At 41.2% G+C, this 19021-nt stretch overlaps 1 long non-coding RNA gene across 1 annotated transcript; it reads left to right on the forward strand.

The window, feature by feature from the left end:
• Positions 1-281: 281 nt before the first annotated feature.
• Positions 282-11753, forward strand: LOC139080174 (uncharacterized). The gene is made up of 3 exons (XR_011534452.1): positions 282-701; positions 829-984; positions 10497-11753. It is a non-coding gene; the product is annotated as an uncharacterized lncRNA (long non-coding RNA).
• Positions 11754-19021: the final 7268 nt, after the last annotated feature.

The following is a 19021-nucleotide window of genomic DNA, read 5'->3' on the forward strand; positions in this document are numbered from 1 at the left end:
GAGGCGGCGTCCCACATGCCACAACCAGAGGCACTCACAACTAGACTACACAACTTTATACTGGGGGGCTTTGGGGAGAAGAAGAAGAGGGTAAAAAGAAGATTGGCAACAGATGTTAGCTCAGGTGCCAATCTTTAAAAAGGAAAAAAAGAAAAGAAAATCACAACGCTCAGCCAGCACTAGGGTTAGAATCTGCACTTGAAAGCAGGCACAGGGACGTTAAGTGACGTGCACGGTATGTGCCAGGCAAAACCTGGACAAGAAGCCAGGCGTGTTGATTGCGGGCGAGTGTTCTTTCCAGAAAGCCACAAAATGGCAAGTCAGACTGCAGCAAATGCTGGGTTGGGAACCAGCAGGCAAAAACCTGAAGGCTCGCTTGTGTTTCATTATCAACAATGGGGAAGCTGAATGAGACCAGTTAGCGGCGGGCAGGGAGCCAGCGTTCACTTGATTAGATCTCCATTCTTGTGATTCCCAGCCAGTGCCATCCGGGGAGAGCCTGAATCAGAGAGGCCGCAGCCAGCGCAGGCAGCACCTGTGTTTACCTGGCTCCACCGCCCGTTTAGAGCGAGCGGCGGCGAGGGGGGAGGCAGGAGGGGGCTCGCCCCGCGCCCGGGGAGGCCGGCTGCTGAGCCCGGGCGCTCCTCTCCCTCCATCGGCAGGGAGGCCGTCTGCGCCTCGCCGGAAGCGCTGGCAACCAGGTAAGTAACGGACTGACTTCTCAGCGTTTATTGCTTTGAAGTCAGCTTCATAGACTGGGGACAGGGCTGGTCCGAAGCCACGTCACGGGGGCCCTGTTGCCTCTGATGCAGTCTTACTCCCTTACAGAGCCTCTCACAACCCCCGGGATGCCTTGACCTTGCTGCGCTGCGCTAACTCAGCCGCGGAAATGATCCTGCCTCCTCGGCCCCATCAGAACTGCCATTTTCTGGATGTCATACTGTCAAGAAAGGGATGGTGGTGACAAATAGCCTCACATAAAATGTGAGTCCTATGAATATTTTTACTTAAAAGACACACTCTAGTAGAGTATAAATTCTATGAACTTGAGAATTTTCATTAACTTCGTTCACTCTCATGATTTGATACAAATTACCCCCACTAAACAAAACAAAAGAGGCCAGTAATAATACTATGGTTTACAGTGGGCCTCAAGGGAAACATTTGGTAGTGTTTGCCAGGGCTGGAATATAGTACATTATTTTGATATTGTTGATAGTCTCAGGAATAATGGCAACAGTGATGAAAAAATACTTTCTCAGAAGAAACCATAATTTCATAATAAGTTTAACCCTAATTTATTTCCATCCAGAAAACAAATAATATATTCGCCTTCAAAAGAAGTAAGGCACGTAGGGCAGAGAGATGCAGTAAGGACGTCAGGTCACTGACAGATAAGCGCCTGACCCAGAGCATCCCTTTGATAAAATGAACATGGTCTCACGCAGAATTTTTCAAACTTCATGTCATGAGTGTTGTAGAATCAGTTTAGTGAGTTGTAACCAAACTTTTGTTTGTAATGGCATAAAATGGAAAGGAATGGAATGGAATTAATAAGGTCTGTATACACTAGTAGATAGTACCTACTAGTATGTATAATATAAGATGTACTTATTACTCTAGATTGTGGTCTAAAATGCTTGAAAGCTAAGAGTCTAAGGCACTGATTCTTAAACTCCTGTTAATCTCAGACTTTTTATGGGGAAGCCGAACCTATAAACAGACCCAAGAAGACCTACCGTCCCTGCAGGCTGTGGAGGGGCAGGGTTAGGCTCGCCAGCGCCTTAGAATCCTCCTGCCCTTGAGGAGGGGAATTTGAAAACCACTGGTCCAGAAATTAGACTTTATCAGTTCCCCCAGTATAAGCATCAAATTTGATGCTTAGTGTTGAAGTTTGAGGGAATCAATAATAGCATCTTCCCTCCCACTTAAATTCTGAATTAGAGAGACAGTGGAATCAAGCAGATGAGGATCAAGCATCAGCATAATACCAGGAAAGGCTGGGGGGCAATCTAGCTTCGGTACGTGGCGTCAGTGGGCTTCCTCTTCTGAACTGCAGAATTAGACAGACGTGTGGTCACGGCAGTGCTGGAAACCTGGAGGGCCCCAACCCTGCCCCACCTCCCACTCGGAGGCAGAGGCTCAGAGCAGACAGGCCCATCCCAAAAGCAGAGAGGAGATGGGCTAAGTTCGACAAGCCCTGTTCAGAGAGGCCAGGAGGGCTGCATTAAGTGAAGGCCCTCCACATGGAAATAGGAAGCAGGTGGTAAGGAGGTTGCCGTCCGTAACACGTAGCAAAATGAAGTATCCTTTTCCTTCAAACACTCACTGAGTTGGGATTAATGTCTGCCTCCCTTGAGAGACTATAACCTTGAAGGCAGAGACAAATCTGTTCTATCCACTGCTGTACTCCCAGCATCTAGTAGACATTAGATGCTCTCAAACGTGCTGCATGAGCTGCATGAATAAAACTAACGTAAAATGAATAAAACTAAAGTATAAATGCAGTTAATGTAATAACTAGAACACCAACACCTCAGCTCCAATATAAGATATTGGAAAATTTATATTCATTCAATGACAAGCATGACCAGGCCCACTTTTGAAGATATTCAAAGATTACCTTTGCTCACCTTTGGTGAGCAAAGAAGAAACTTGGTCTACTCAGAGAAAAAGAGCAGTGAAAAAGTGGGAAATCCACCCCATACATGAAAGGAAAACAACAGCAAATCTTCCTTGTTCTGGAAAGTCACCAAAGAAGTCGGTCAGGTTCTCACAGGAGAGGCCTTTCTCTCTTGTGGTCTCAGACAAACTCTTCGCTGTGAGTAAACTGTAAATTACTTCTTTCATCTGCTTCTGTGAGAAAACAGCTTTGATTTATCAAGTCTGGCTCTTAACATGGCTCAGAGCTTCCAAATCTGCAGGCTGGTGGAGCTGTTGTCGTAATCAATGAATGCAGAAGGAATGGATATTTAAATAACAGGACTTGTAGCCATGACTTGCCAGGCCACAGGTGCGTGATTTTAGGAGGCAACATGTCTCTAACCACTGAACAGTCTTGTTAACAACAGCAGTATGCGAGGTCCAGTGGGGACGCACAGGGACACTCAGAAGAGCCCCCACCAAAATCTCTCCTTTATTCATCCCATAATGAAACTGAAATTCTCATATTCTTTACTCCTTTGAGGGAAGGCTATGAAAACTCCTATTAAGATTTGAATATCTATTTTTTGAGGGGCTGGACCTGTTTGGCCTTTACCTCACACCCCTTATGGACTTTTAGCCCATCAGTAAAGATTATTGTTGCTTTAAACAGAGAGTAATCTTATCCTCTCTACCAAAAAAAAGTAATGTTTTAATAATGATGATAGGCACACTTATTTCTAATATAAAAGCACCAGAATGAACAATAAACTCAAAGTTTGGGAGAGTGGTCGCCCTGGAGGTGGGGCATACGGTGAAGAAAAAGGAGTTTGGATGCTCCGGACACTTCAAAATTAAGTAGAACATTTTTTCTCTTAAACTAGGTGGGTACGTGGATTTTCATTTCCTGGTTATTCTTTACCCTTATACTTACTCAGTTATTATTTACATTTTTAAAAAATCTATTTTCAGATAAAACAATAGGCTGAGAACAGATGAGACAACCATAATCTACTGATCCGCTAATGTGGTTGGTGGACTCTGTTCCTTCATTCCTCAGACGTCTCGAGTGCCCACTGTGTGCAAGGTACTGCATTAGGTTTGGACAGCACAGGGCTGAATGAGAAACAGTCCCTGTTTTCAAAGAGTTCTGAGTCTACTTACCTAAAAATTGACATCTACTAAGAAATATATACCCGTACATGAGCCAATCTGATAAAATTTAGAACACAAGATTAGTTCAGCACAACTGGATTTCTCTCGAGTCATCTATTCTATAACTGACCTGAGAAATTTTGCACAGACACAGACAGAGGGAAATCAAAGTCACAGCTCTAAAAGTCCAGTCAGCCCATTTTCTAGGTCACGTCTAGGGGTCTAGGGCACCCCTCTGTGCCATGTTGTCTCTTTGTGACAAGTGATGAACCAAATCCAGAATTCTAAGAAATAGCACTATGACATCAGGAAATGTTGGCCAGCTCATTGAGAAAACTTGTTCTTTTGAAATCCTCTTTTGAAATATACACCCATTGCCCACAGCCTTGAGAAAATGACATATAGTCATTTAAAAATATGAGGGTGTTTAGCATGTGCATGCCAGCTCATCTCTATTCATCTGGAAAGTCATTTCCTTTTCTTTGAACTAATTTGATTTGGTTTGCTTGAGGCCTCAATTCCTTTCTTTCACCTTCATTTTAGAGCCGCTGTGAAATTCAGCCTCAGCCCACACACCACAGAGGTTCCAAATCTTGTTCCTTCCTTTCTCATGCCTACATGCAAGTAACTCCATTTGCCAATTATTCTGTAACTTTCAGACAAACAGATGTTGGATTGCATTATAAAGAGATAAGAAAGACATCTAATATTCTGACATTTTTAAAAAGAATTGAAATGAATGCGTTGTGACTCTTGGCAAAATGGTCATTATGTTCAAGTGAGAAATGTGTAATGAAGACATAGCTTAAGGAAGTAGGAAGGCAGAGCAGGAAAAGCATAGGGCTTAGGGTCAGGGGGACTTCTTTTAAATCCCACTTCTTCCCTTGGTTGGTCACGTGACCCTGGGCAGATTCTTCACCTTTAAGAGGGATAAAAGGTCATACCTTTGAGAATTAAATGATATAATGAAAGCCCTTGAACACTTAGCAGCTGGTAGGTGCTTAATCACACAACTCTTAGACATTTTCAAGATACGAAACTTACGTGCAGGCAATGTTGAAATATCATTGATAAATGTAAACCTGAAGGAAAGTGATTATTATCTGCCAAAATTCCTGTTGCTGAATTTTAAGATGTTCAAAATCAATTTTGCAATGCAATATTCAGTAAGTAGGCATTGAATTATGTCAATTGTAGAGTACCATGTAGCAGCGATTTTTCAGTTTTACTTTGTACGGGTACATCAATCACCAGGTTTGTGAAAAATATAAGGTTCTGGGTTCTCTCTCTAGAGAAGCTAGTTTAATAGGACTGAGGTGATTCAGTAATTTGCATTCCCAGTGAATTTCCAGGTGATTCTAATGGAGACGGTCCTCAACCATATTTTGATAAATTCAGCCTTTCTCAAAATGTATTTGTGTATTTATAAGAGATGTTTTTTGAAGTGATGACTCAGATTAGCCATCACCTCCCATGCTAAAAACTATCACTTCCAGAGCATCAGTGGGAATGGTGGAAGAAGGTCCCCCAAAAATCTGTTCCAATGAGAACATGGGAAAAAATTAACAAAACTAACTTTTTTACAACTCTAGAAATTAGCCAAAGGCTTACAACAATCTGAAGAGATTTATTCGACAAAAAAAGGACTGAATCTTGATAAGAACAGCAAGCTTTGTGGGATTTTAACTTGCCCTATTCCCATTCCACCTTCTACAGTTCTGTGGTAACTTTGAAAACTAACAGCGACCCAATAATGGTACCATGAAAACCAGCTCCAACTAGAACAACTAGACAGAAGACCAACCAGAAAATGGAAGTCCCAGTTTCCTCATCTGTGAAATACGGCCAGTACATCACCTACCTTAGAGGATTGTTGAGAAGGTTACGTGACATGATATGTGTCATACTCTTAGCACAGTGCCTGGTATATAGTAAGTAAGTAAGAAGGATAATAGGAAAATTGAGTATATTTATAATTTTCTAAAGCAAATGTGGAGAATTTTACAAAGCAGCTTGTACATTGTCATACATCCGTTTTGAGTTATAACCTAAGGCATTTTGTAATAACAAGATTCCTCTGTGCTCATGGAGGCATTTATTGGAAAGGAGTGAATGAAGAGAGAATTTTCCCAGCAGTGATCTCCCCCGCCACGTTAGGGGAGACAGCAACCTATCTCAGTATCACACAGGACTGTCTCTAGTAAAAGAACGGCAATTCAAATAGAAGGTGATGGCTAGTAGCATTTGTCGAAAACAAAACCAGCAACCTGAGAGACAGGCAGGGTTTAATTATTTATCCCAGTTTTACCAGAGAATAACACTTGTCATGAGAGGTTAAATCTCTTGGCCATATGTAGACGTCACATCTCATTCTCCATCTAGTGTTCTCTTCTTACACATTTTGTCTCTCCATGATCTTTGATGTCATCCCAGAAAGGACAGACCTGATTTCTCTTTCATCTCAATGACTTCATGTTAGCACTCTTCAAAATATCAGAGTTCTCCTAGTTATGGTCCCAGTAAGCACTGAGGAAAATACTTTTCAGGGATCCAAGAGAAAATTTTTAGAAAGTATCCAATATTGATTTTTATTTTTCTAAGGCTAAGGTTAGACAAGCAATATATATTAAATTCTCATTTTTAACATCCGAATAAGATAATTCTACACCATTTTTGCTGAAATGTGAAATTTTACTTGAAAAGTGCAGTGCCCACTGTCCCCATGGGCCTTATCTATGCTGTAAATATCAGCCTCCCTCAGACGTACACAGGGTCTCCACTGAAGACGTCCTGGGACAATATCCAGATGCTAACTCCTAGGTATCACAGGAACAAAATGATTTCATTTCCACTAGAGGTGGTGCTGAAATATTCCAATTATTCTAGAAAAGTACTCAATCAAAAAATCTGAAGATAGGCGCTGGCCTGATGGCTTAGTGGCTAAGTTTGCGCCCTCTGCTTCAGCAGCCCGGGGTTCGCGGGTTTGGATCCTGGCTGTGGACCTACACAGCACTCATCAGGCAATGCTGTGGCAGTGTCCCATACGCAAAATAGAGCAAGATTGGCACAGATGTCAGCTCAGGGACAATCTTCCTCACTAAAAAAAAAATCTGAAGATAAAAACAAGACCTGGTATGAAAATCTGCAATTACCATTAATTAACGTATTATCCAGACACTCGGCAATTATTTGTGGATAAAGATGTTTAGGTTTTCTCAACTACCCCATTTGTAGATATGTTCCAGGTTGGTATTCCTCTGTATATATTCAACAAATAATTATTAAGAATCTACTCTATTTCTTTTTGTTAATAAAAAGGAACAAACTACTAATATAGAAACGTAGATGGATTTCAAAAGCATTATGCTAAATGAAAGATGCGAGACACAAAAGACCACTCACCATATAAGGGCTGTTATTTGATATTCTAGAAAAGGCAACACGGTAGGAACGGAAAACAAACTGGGGTGCCAGGGACTGGGTGTGAGAGCAGAGCAGGGGCCTGACTGCCAAGGACGGGGGCACTGTGGGGAGTGATGCCACTGTGCTTTGTCTCGATGAGGGTACAAATTACATGACTCCAGAACATTTGTCAAAACTCGTGAAAGGATACGCCTCAAAGTGTAAACTATATCATGTGTAAATTACTTTTGAATTTAAAAAAGAAGCAGCAGTCATAAAAGCCCTGGCTTCAACCTCCCCCTAACACACACACACACACCCCCCCAAATCACAGAGAACCTATCACGGGGCAGAGACGACCTTAGCACTGGAAATGAAATATGAACAAGATAGAGTCCCTGGTCTTGGGAGCTCATATCTGGAGAATGAGGCAGACTTTTGAAAAAGACATAATCCCACATTTGAGTAAGTACAGTGAAGAGAGCAGTGAGAACAGATGACACGCAGAGGCCTAATTTAGACCTCTGTGGATTACATGCGTTTTGATTTGAAATCTTTTTTAAATGGCAAGCCTTGTCTCTAGGATCACAGGCTCATCGAGAGCTCAGAGGAAACATGGACCTTTCATTTAGTCACTTGGGTCCTAAAAACTGGGAAAAGCTAGTGAGAGGCTGCGAAATAGAGAAAAGGGAGAGAGTGTTGAGCCAAGAGGGAGTCTCCTTACGTTAAAATTCCAGATATTTCCACCCCTCTCAAAGTCCTGGACAAGGGAACAAACTTGTGTGTGAGAGTGTTGCTCATGGAAAATGCAGGTTTAATTAGGATCATTTGTACGTTATTAATAAAAATGTGTAATATTTATGAGTGTGCTTCTTGTCTGCTCCTGGCCTCTTCTTCTATTTAATTAGCTGTGTGTAGGAGGCGCTGAGCTGCAAGGCCCCTTTATTTCACAATGATAGTCCCACGACAGCTTGAGATGCATTTGAAACATAACAAAGAGAAAATTAGACTGTTCCTTTGGCCCAAATATAAAGGGAACTCTGTGGGCTCACCCTTCGCTGAAGTTGCTCCTGTATTTGGATTATATTATATCCCTGGCGCTTAAATTGAGAAAGAAATTGCCCCATGAGTAGGATATTTTCAGCATTATTGAAAAGGAAAATTCAATCCATTCTTGAGTAACATAGAAATTAACAAGCACCACTTTAAAAATCACCATATACATGTGCATGCACACATACACGTATGTATGTATGTATGTCACACACACGTGTGATTTGGAAGAAAAGAAAATTCAACTTTCAATATTTGTAAAATTGATTAACAACGAAATCTTCCCCTCCAAGCACCTTAAATATGAACTCACCGCAAAAGTAGGCCATAGGAGTGTACTCATGCCACCAGCTAACACGCATTTGGCACTGTGTACCAGGCATCCTTCTATGAGCTACACATACATTAACTCATTTTATTCTCTCAACACCTCTAGAGGATAAATGCTATTATCACCAGCCTCACTTAACAGATAGGGAAACCGAGACTTAAGAGGCTAAGTACCTTCCTCAGATCACAAAGTCAGTTAAGAGTAGAGGTGGGGTCAGAACCTAAGATATTTAGCTCCAAATGTGTTCCCTCTGCATTCTGTTAGCTATATATCAATTTCATCAAATATGCATAGATATCTGCATGTTTTGACACCCAGAGAAGTTGTTTTGCTTAATATTAAAACCCTTGTAGATGTGTAGGTCCTAGATTTCTACCATGGATTAATTCTGTTTATTCTTAGTCAGAGATGATTTTCCTCTGTATAAGAAAAAACAGAATTTGAATCAGCAAATAAACAAAAACTTCAAAGATATCAAATAGCTCTTTTGAGCATATTTATGAATTCAAACACTGGAAAACCAAAGTTCTCTGAATTTTTACATGGTATTAAACACTGAAAGAAGGATGGGGTGAGGCTGGACATGGGGGTGGGTAAGTAATACAATTATTAGATATGTTACCATTTTATTTTATTGACCTAAAAAAATTAAATAACACAGACCCTGAATTCAGCTACTTATGTATCTCATTGTGGATCTGCGAAATGCAGTCCTCATTCCTTGATCCCATCTCTCCACCTCCTCCTTGCATGTTGTGTGTTTTGAGGCCACAGCTGGGCCTAAGGGTAGAGTAGCCCAGGCTTCTGAGCTTCTCTTCCTCAGCTCATCTTCCTACACTCAGTGAGACCCTTCAGCAGGTCTGATCCCTTTCTCCCACACTCCCCTCCACTGGCTTTTCAGGCTCTGATTACAGGTCCTACTGTCCTATTAAGACCACCAGCATCCCCCTGCCACTCCACAGAAGGCCATCCAGTCCTGGATAAAGCAGTGCCCGTATGACACCCCGGCTTCAGTTAAGTCTCTGGCATCTCGGCATCCTATTTTCCCATTAGGTTACAAAATAGGAAATCATAGTGTGAGATTTAAAGATTAAATTTTGTCATGTCAAATGAGATTAAACAATACTCTCGAATGGGAATTTCATTTGGATGTCATCCTCAAATCCATATGACAAGTGTTGGCTACTGAACTTGGGACAAATTCAGTAGAAAGGTGAAATGAAAGAGATCACAATAGAAATGGCAATGCAGTAAGTCTAAGGCCTTCGGCAATGTTTGGGGGTAAACGACAGATTTCAATCTGACAAGAAATATGTAATATTTGTTGAATACTCAATGGCATTGTTGTCAAACAGAGTGAGGGGATCTTAAAACAAGGTAACTGCCTTTAACATGTTTGTGTACTAAATGGGAGGATAACATGAATGTACAAATGACAAAATATGACAAAATGGTATCACATAAACTGAATATGTAAGTGCTAAGAATGAACTGTTGATTAGAAGGACATGAGGCTGACCAGGCTTCCGGGAAAGATGGGTTTTAAACCAGTTTTGAAGATGGTAATGGAAGGCAACTGGCAGAGAAGAAGTGGGGGAAATTCTATAGATTATGGAAGGAGGTGTTCAGAAACTTGACCCAGTAAGACTGAAATTTTGAGAGCTGGCTGTTGGGTACATGAGATGATTATTTCCAGCTGCCAACAGTTCTTTTGCTTTATGTTCTTAAATTTTAGGTGGAAGTAGAGGCATCATTCATCGTGGGTATGAGGGGTGTTCTTTTGTCTTGGAAAAAATTCTTACTTAGAGCATTTTGATTACGTAAAAATAAAGCCCAAAGTCAAAAAATTCAAATCTGGATTGGAAAACATGAGAGTATGAAGAGTAAACTGCTCTGTATGATTTTCTCAAAGGTGATCATCACTGTGGACTGGGGTGCCTCTCTGGAAAAAGAAGGATTTCCTTCACTCTCTAGAGCCAGTGAAGACCTAACGGCCTGGGTTCCGGGCAGGAGGGACCTGGTCAAAGGCTGTGGTGTGTAAAGCTGGTTCCTGAAATATGGCGTCAGGACTGAGCTTAAAGGAAGGTTGAAAGATTGAGATGATGATAAGAGACCTCTTCTTGAGAGCTTGACCAGTGAACTCCAGAGGTACTTTTCCCTTCCTGCAGAGTCATTCTCTTCTGCTATCCACAAACCATTGGTAAAGTTTTGTAAACTATATGGCCTGGTCTTAGAAGTGCTTGGAAAATGAACTGTGTCTGCACAGAGACTTGAGCAAAGTGCGGAGATTCCCTGCAGCCTGGAGAAGTAGTTGTGAAACTCTCGGAGTCCACCCACAGAGAAGCCTCGAACATTCAGCAGACAGAGAGGCGGCCCATGAGAGCCCATTAAAGGCTGGACTTCTTGCTGATTTAGGGGTGGAAAGGGGGCTTGTAGGTTGTTACTAGGTATTAAATAGAAGGTAACCCCTGGATCCTGGAGAATTTGAGATATCTCAGGGTTGATCTCATGTGAGACCATGAAAGTCCAGATTTGGGGTTTTATAAATTCAAAATTGAGAGATGCACCACTCACTGGAAATCCTCAGAGATGACCACTACCTACTTGTGATTAGCTGTAACTAGCTGTGAAACCCAGAGCAAGTCAGGTCAATTCTCTGAGCCTCAGTTTCATCACCTACAAAGTGAAAGGAATTAGATTGGATCATCTCTAAAATAATGATTAGATGAAAAGTTTTGCAATTCTGTCTCCCTGCCCCCTCACCTTGATGCCCAATAAAATGAGAAAGCTAAAGAAAAAAAATAGAAATCAAAAGGTAAGGGGAAAAGGAAAATCATCGTAGTAAATATCAAGTACCCAGATAGTCAGTAGCCATATGATGAGCTACTATGACTTGTTTTATTATGGTTATTATAGATATATCTACCCACGTTCTTAGGAATTCACATTTTTTTAGTGACTAGTCCCTCTTAGACACAGTATCTCTTCTTTATCTTAATCGTATTTATGTCTTGCTTTATGAAATTACCGTCATCTAGGTTTATGTAAGTACACTCTGTGATGTTCAAACAATGACAAAATCCCTAACGATGCATTTCTCAGAACGTATTCCCATTGTTAAGTGACGGCTGACTACTTTCTTCCCGATTAAAATATAAGTGTCATGAGAGTTTGTCTGTTTACTCTTTACGGATATTTCTAGTACCTAACACAGGATATGGCACATGGTGGGTACTCAATAAATATTTGTTGACTAAATAAACAAAGGAAAGAAAGAGAAAATGAATAATACTCCCTATGTCTTCACTCTTTTAGAAGATCAGACACTGAAGGGGTTAAATTTTACGTATTATAGTAGATAATAACCCAAAAACAAGGTATTAAGATTGCTTAGCAATTCTTTCAGTTACCAACCATGTAACTGTATCCAACAGATTTGTTTCCAGTGAAAGTGCCTGATCAGATAAAGTGTGGTGCCCCAGGATCACAAAAATAGTTACTTCATGAATTAAAATAAGATACCTTACAATTTCTGGTGACTTTTTTGTAATTGCATTTCCCTTCTAATGATCCAAGACCTTGATAATGTGAAAATACTAGAAGAAATGCTGGGTTGAGTGGGAATGAGAAACCAAGCTTAAAACCTGTCAAGGCCACCTGGTCTCATGAGATGACATTGCCATCACCACCTCCATCAATAATTAATGGAAGTAAAGCTCTTACTGTAATCAAAGGATGATAGCATGAATTTAAAAGACCAAAGAACAGCTTTTTCCCAAATAAAAAAATAAATCCTGTACCTACAGAGAAAAAGACCAGTATCCTGCTCTCTAAGCTCTCTGTTCCTAGAATCTAAGACATATCAAAGGTCCAGCTAGAGACTCCTAATGGAACTTAAGATTCTTTTGAGGTCTACAAAACAATATCATCTGATCAATAATACTGGTGAAGTTTACCCACCAAAGCATCAATTTTAGCAGTTAAAATTAAACTCAGTTCCTTTCACATTTATTTCTTAAGGGAGAAATGGGCCAGAGTTAGTACTGCAAGAAACCCAAAGGGAGAGAAGAAAGTTGTGTAAGGCCAGTAAATTTCCCAACTCAACATAACACACACTGAGGTGAAACCTGTGGGATGGGGACTTTATTATACAGAGATAACCTCAAAAAATTTCCAGCATCAGCTCTGAAAGCACTGTAGAATACTACTGGGGGAACAGAACACTGAAACAGTGACTGAGCAGGTGCTGGAGACGGCTCACTAGCTGGAGAGAGCTCTGTTGCTGGTGTAGACATTTTCATCAACTGGACCCAAGGGTTACATTGCTAGTTTTACTAAAGGCCTTTTGTCCTTTTCACAGCCGAAATAGTGCTTCATATCAAAAAGATTTCTTCTCCTAGCCCCTAAGTTTGTAAAGAGTAATTCATTAGATAAAAGGAGTAAAACTCACTATAAGAAAAACGAATCAACATCTATCCATATACAATTTGTTTTCTCATTCAAAGACAACTTTCCCTTCTGCTCCATGTTGTATGAACAACTTTCCATGAATTGCCTGTTTTTCAGTCTTCATATACACACTTGTACACATACACACCCCAGTACCTTAGTCCCGGCTAATACATGTTTAGGACTTGAGCTTGAAGGACAGGACTAATGCTTTATGTCCAGACAAACAGAATACTCACCCCTTATAATACATACCAAGCACCAATGTGCTATTCCCAGCCTTACTCCTGCCCAATTTTTAGCTATTGACCTTGGTATTTCTTTTCCCATTTCCACTTTGCCCTTTGACTCTAACATCTGGGGTAATTTTGACCGCTCACAACCATGAGTCCAGTTCTAATCTTAGCCTCACGTCACTCAGGACTCCACCTCTGCTGCTTCAGCTCTGTCCCCGTAATGTCCTCCTATCAGGACTCAGCCAACAAAAAGGATCTGGGTTTTTCATAAGTCTTATTTTCTCCTTTCATCTAATAGACACTTTTAAAACTTTTTTGAAACTTAAAAATAGTGTCAAAAATTTTTTGGTTATTAGGAAATAGAAAATATAACAACTGAGTTCATTTAATTGAAGAAAATGAAAATTGGTAAGAATGGCTGCTCCTGAAAAATTATATTGCTATGCTAGTGCAGCACGTTGGTTTTGAGCGTGTAATGGGTGCTGTTATCATGCTTCCTGACGTTAAAGCACTTTAAGAAAATATTAATTGACTGAAATACTATAAATACTCTGTTCACTGAAGAGGTAGTTAGAACTTTTATTTGCTCTTGTACATTTCACCCAATGGTTTTTCTTTTATGACAATGTTCCTGATCATGACATTTTTTTAGAAAAGTCATTAAATGTCTCTGATATAATCCACATATCAAAAAAAGTATGTTCATACATGGGAACTCTTACCTTACTACCATGTTGGGAATGTGTTAATAGCTCATTTTCATTCAAAGGTTGGTCGAGCACTCACTATATATCAGGCCCTGACTTGCACACTGAAGTTTCAACAATGACCAAGACCACTGTTCCCCTTAATGGCTTTATAACCCAATAGAAGAGACAAATAATAAACAGCCAACGGCAATACAATGTGACATGGTCAAGTGTTAAGATAGCACATAAGTGGTACACCCCCTCAGAAGGCCCAAGTCATGCTGGGTTCTAATTTACATATCTGCAGGGGATGGGGGGGTGGGAGGGAATCAGGACAAATAGGTTGGGCTGTCCAAAAGAGATAAAAGTGCCTTCAGTTTGGAGAGAAAGATTCCTTTGACTTAATTAAGAAGGAGCCAAAAGAAGTTGATTTAAATAAGTAGTATCAGAGAGTAGGAGAGGTGAGGTATCAAGGACCTGGTTGGTAAACAAAACCATGGCCTGTAGCAATGGTAATGTGAGGGACAGAAATGTTGATAATCAGAGGCAAGCTGCCACATTCTACCAGGAGTTCCATAAAAAAGGATAATATGATCTGAGACTCCCAGTGTTGTGTGGCTGCTTGAAATGAAGAGAGAAGAAAGAGATGCTGAGAACATTTCTTCAGTCTAGGATGCACACACAAGGCCACAGGGTTATGAGCTACAAAATGAAGATTCTAGGAAATGTGGATGGGGACTTGTATTGGTTATCTGTTGCTCTATAACAAATTTAGCAACTTAAATCAACACCCATTTATTATCTCACAGTTCTGCAGGTCAGAAATCCAAGTGGGCTTCACTGGGTTCTCTCTTTAGGGTCTCACAAGACTGAAATCAAGATATCATCAGGCTGGGAGATTATCTGGTGGCTCTAGGGAAGAATCCACTTCCAAACTCATTCAGGCTATTGGCCAAATTAATTTCCTTGCACTTGTAGGACTGAGGTCCCCATTCCCTTGCTGGCTGTCAGCTGGAGGCTGCTCTCATCTCAGAAAGGCTGCCCACATTCCTTGGCACATGTCTCCTTCTGTCCTCAAAGCTGACAACGGTGTGCGGAATGCCCTTCATGCTTCAGATCTCTCCCACTACCCTTTCTCCTACTTTGACCTCATCTGCCACCAGCCGAAGAAAGCTATTTGTTCGTAAGAGCTCATGAGAGTACAATGGGTTTACTAGATAATCCTTTATAATCTGCTTCTTTGAAGATCGACTGTGTCATATACCTTAACGTTATCAGAGATCTCTCCTTGCTTTCACAGGTTCTGGGGGTTAGGGCCAAGCATCTCTGGGAGGCCATTTTAGAAATCCTGTCTACCACAGGACTCTAACCAAATTCATTCCTGATCTATATCAATCTAGATATACTATATACTTGGTATAAATTTTTCTATACTGAGGTCTTGATTTTCCTCAAGGATGATGTAGCTTGAGAAATCAGGGCTATATGGATAGTCATGAATCTTAGTACTAGAAGAGTCTTCGAAAGATTATCTTTGAAGCAAGTAAGAAATAATTATCCCCATTTCATACTTATGGCACCTAAACCCAGAGGGTTTAAGTGAGACTTGTTCAACACCGCGTGGCTCCGGGTGGCAGGAAGAGAGCAGAACCTTTTCTGCTGCTCTTCAAGCATCAACAAGTTTAAACAAGGCATTGTTCACTCAGATTTTTTCCCAGAGCTGTTGGAAATCCTCACAGGCATTTCTAATCGCTTAGCCGCTGGGCTATTCACTCAGGTACAAACCAGCATGTCTTGCAACAAGCCCAAAGATTCAGACTTTCCTTGTCTGAGAGTCTTTCCTACTGATAGTCATTAAGTGATGAGAAATCAAATGCATCTACATTTAGGTGAAATATAATGCTTAAAAGCATGGGCTTTGCAGGCAGACAGATTGAGTTCCAATCAAGATTGCTTTGAGCAAGTTTCCTCACCTCTCCTCATCTGTGAACTGGGTATGATATTAGTGCCTATCTCATAAGGCTACTCCAAGGAGTAACTGGGATAATACATGAGAATTCTTCACTTTCCACAGTGACAAGACAAGTTTTATATTTTTACTAGATGTCCACGCAGGTTCTCCATGGCAGTAGTTGCACTGACTACCCTCTCCTTGTGGCCATTTCTGCTGCTATCTGATTTGAAGGAATGGCCCCATTCTCTTTTTTCCTGCTCCCTTAGCATCAGGCTAATTGAATAGAAATAGGAATCTGCAAATTAAGTCTCACACAAGATGCTATAGGAACACCGTCTCTGCCATTCCTCTGCTTACAAGCACACAGACCCTTTTGGCCTTAAGAGGAGTTTCACAGCAATAAGCAAGGACCCTGGGGCCAGATTAGGGTGACCAACTGTCCCAGGACAGAGGAGTTTCTAGGGACATGGGACTTTCAGTGCTAAAACTGAGATAGTCCCAGGAAAAATGAGATAGTTACTCACCCTAGGACAGATTGCCATTTGACATTAAGCAAGTTACTAACCTTTCTGTGCCTCAGTTTCCACATCCAATTATAGAGCTCATAATAACCTTCCCTCATTGAGATATTTTTGAAGAATAAGTGAATTAATATATAGAGTGCTTAGGATCATATCTGGAGTATAGTAAGCACTCAATAAACATTGGTTATTATTATGATTACTAATCACTATAAGGAAACATGGAGTAATAAAACTAACACATGAGGACATGGCAAAGAGCCAGGATCCTGCGAAGTCCTTACAGCCTAAGAGGGGAGCACCTGGAAAGGACTGTTGCCTGCATCATCATGTCTTGATCCCTCTCTGAGAGATTATGAAAACAAAGAAAAATAAGAATATTCTATTATTTGAAGAAAGACTAATAAGAGAAATACAAATTAAAACTACCCTGAGCTACCATTTCATTACCTGACTAATAAAAACAAAGCAAAACAAACAAAAAACCCGTAAGTTTGACAACATTCCATTACTGAAGCGGCAGGGATGGCACCAGAGGGGATGCTAAATGGTCAACCTCCATGGAACGGTATCTGGCAATATCCACCAAAATGACAGATGCATTTGATCAAAACGCTGCTTCTGGGAATCTATCCTACAGCTCCTCTTACACGTTTGTCACAGGATGTACGTACAAGACTACCCCCTGAGGACTGACTGTTCCAGCGAAAAATGAGAAACAATCCAATCGTCCAGAAATAGGAGACTCACAGATGAACCATGGTACATCTGTGTAGCAGAGGACAATGTAGAAGTGAACCAAGAATAAAGAAGCTTTCTCTGTATTCAGATGGAAAGATCTCCAAATATATTATTCAGTAACAAAAAAACAAAGCACAAGATAGTATAAATAATATGCCATTTTGGGGGGAAACAAGAATATACATATGTACTATGTTTGTGTACCATATCTACACATATGCTTGTATATGCACAAGGAAACTCTGGAACGATAAGGAAGAGAATCACTAAAAGGATTCCTTATTAAGGGCAGAAAGAAATAGGGTAGTGGAACAAGGTGGGAACAAAATATCCCAGTTTAGAACTTTTAATTTCATTTTTATTTTGACCCCTCTAAATGTATTGCCTTTCAAAAAGATAAATTTTAAAAAGAAAATGTAAAAAATAAAGAGCTCTTTATCTATGTCATCCACTTAAAGATGAGTAAGTAGCACTCACGTCTATGAAATGTCTCATTTAAGAAGACAGGAAATTGTGTTGCAAACAACAATGGTGCGCTCCATCCACCCAAACAAACCCAAGATTTCTGACATGGGACTTTGAGGACCACTCGCTTCCAGCTAAACAGAAAGGAACCAAGCGTGTTATTCTGGGGATACGATCTATATCACCCTCTCATTCCTAGTATAGTCCCCTCTCAACCCAAAAGCGGCAGCATCTGCGAGGAGTAAGGATGCGGTGTGTCTTCCGTTTGCAGCCAGGCTGTGGTCTCGTCGCCCGTCGTTTGATATCTGCGCCTTAAGAGATCTGTTCTGCTTTTTGTGTTAATTGGAATCGTCTGCTTTGGGCGCCGACACAGGCATTTAGCACTAGCAGTCAATTGCTCTTTTCTCAGCCATCTGGCAAAAGAGTTGAAACCAGCAATTTTCTGAGTCAGAATTAGACCTCTGAAGAAGAATGTGCACATAGGCAAACCCCTTAGAAGAGGAGAGTGAAAGAAAGGGGCAGGTAGTGGGACGCTATAAACCCCGCTCTGGAGTGTCGTGATTTCAAAGAAGGGAACCCAAAACGGCGCTGGTTTCCTGACCCACCCAGCTCTTCCCCAAGGGCAGCAAGAAACATCGGGGTTGGGCAGCTGTCCTTGACCTTTCATCCTGAATGGCAGGGGTCACCCTCGCTGTGGCCCCTCCCGCTCCCGTCGTGATGAGTGTATCCGGTATCCTCACCTTTAGTTCACAAGCGGCCCTTTGACTTCGGCAGGATTTATGGAGCACCTGGCTAGTGTGACATCATCCGCTCCTGGTAGTTCAATTTGTTCTGGCTCCATCCCCTCACGTGCTCCCAGTTCTCCATCTGCCCTTTAAATGTTGTGCTCTCGACTTCTATCTTGAGCTGATCTTACTCCGTACATCTACTCCCCCATATGCAGGTTCAGACATTCACAGGTCTAAGGGTGAAAAGAGTGCTGGGTTAGTTCTTAAGGGAGAACTCATTAGACCCTTTCTGATCCTGGCCACTTTTCTGTATAGACCCATTCCAGGTTTCATGGGGAAGCACCACACTCTCTTCACACAAAGGCAGCATTGAATATAGTTCTGTCAGTCATTCCCTGCCTTCCAACTGAAGTCCTTCCTGGTAAAGCCTTCGGGGTCCCCAAAACTTGGGCAGGATGTCCCCACCACCACCACCAGTGTCAATGACTCAAAAGCTACGCAAGTAAACCTTAAGTACTAATAAGACACAAATTATGTCACCTTCAGGTTGACAGCTATGCCATCCCTGAATCATCCATACATTGGTGACACCCATTAGGCCCCATTTTGGCCCCACCTACCATCCACCTAGAAAATGCATGTAAAATGCACGAG

Source organism: Equus przewalskii, chromosome 29 (assembly GCF_037783145.1).
Source record: "Equus przewalskii isolate Varuska chromosome 29, EquPr2, whole genome shotgun sequence".
NCBI classification, from domain to species: Eukaryota; Metazoa; Chordata; class Mammalia; order Perissodactyla; family Equidae; genus Equus; species Equus przewalskii.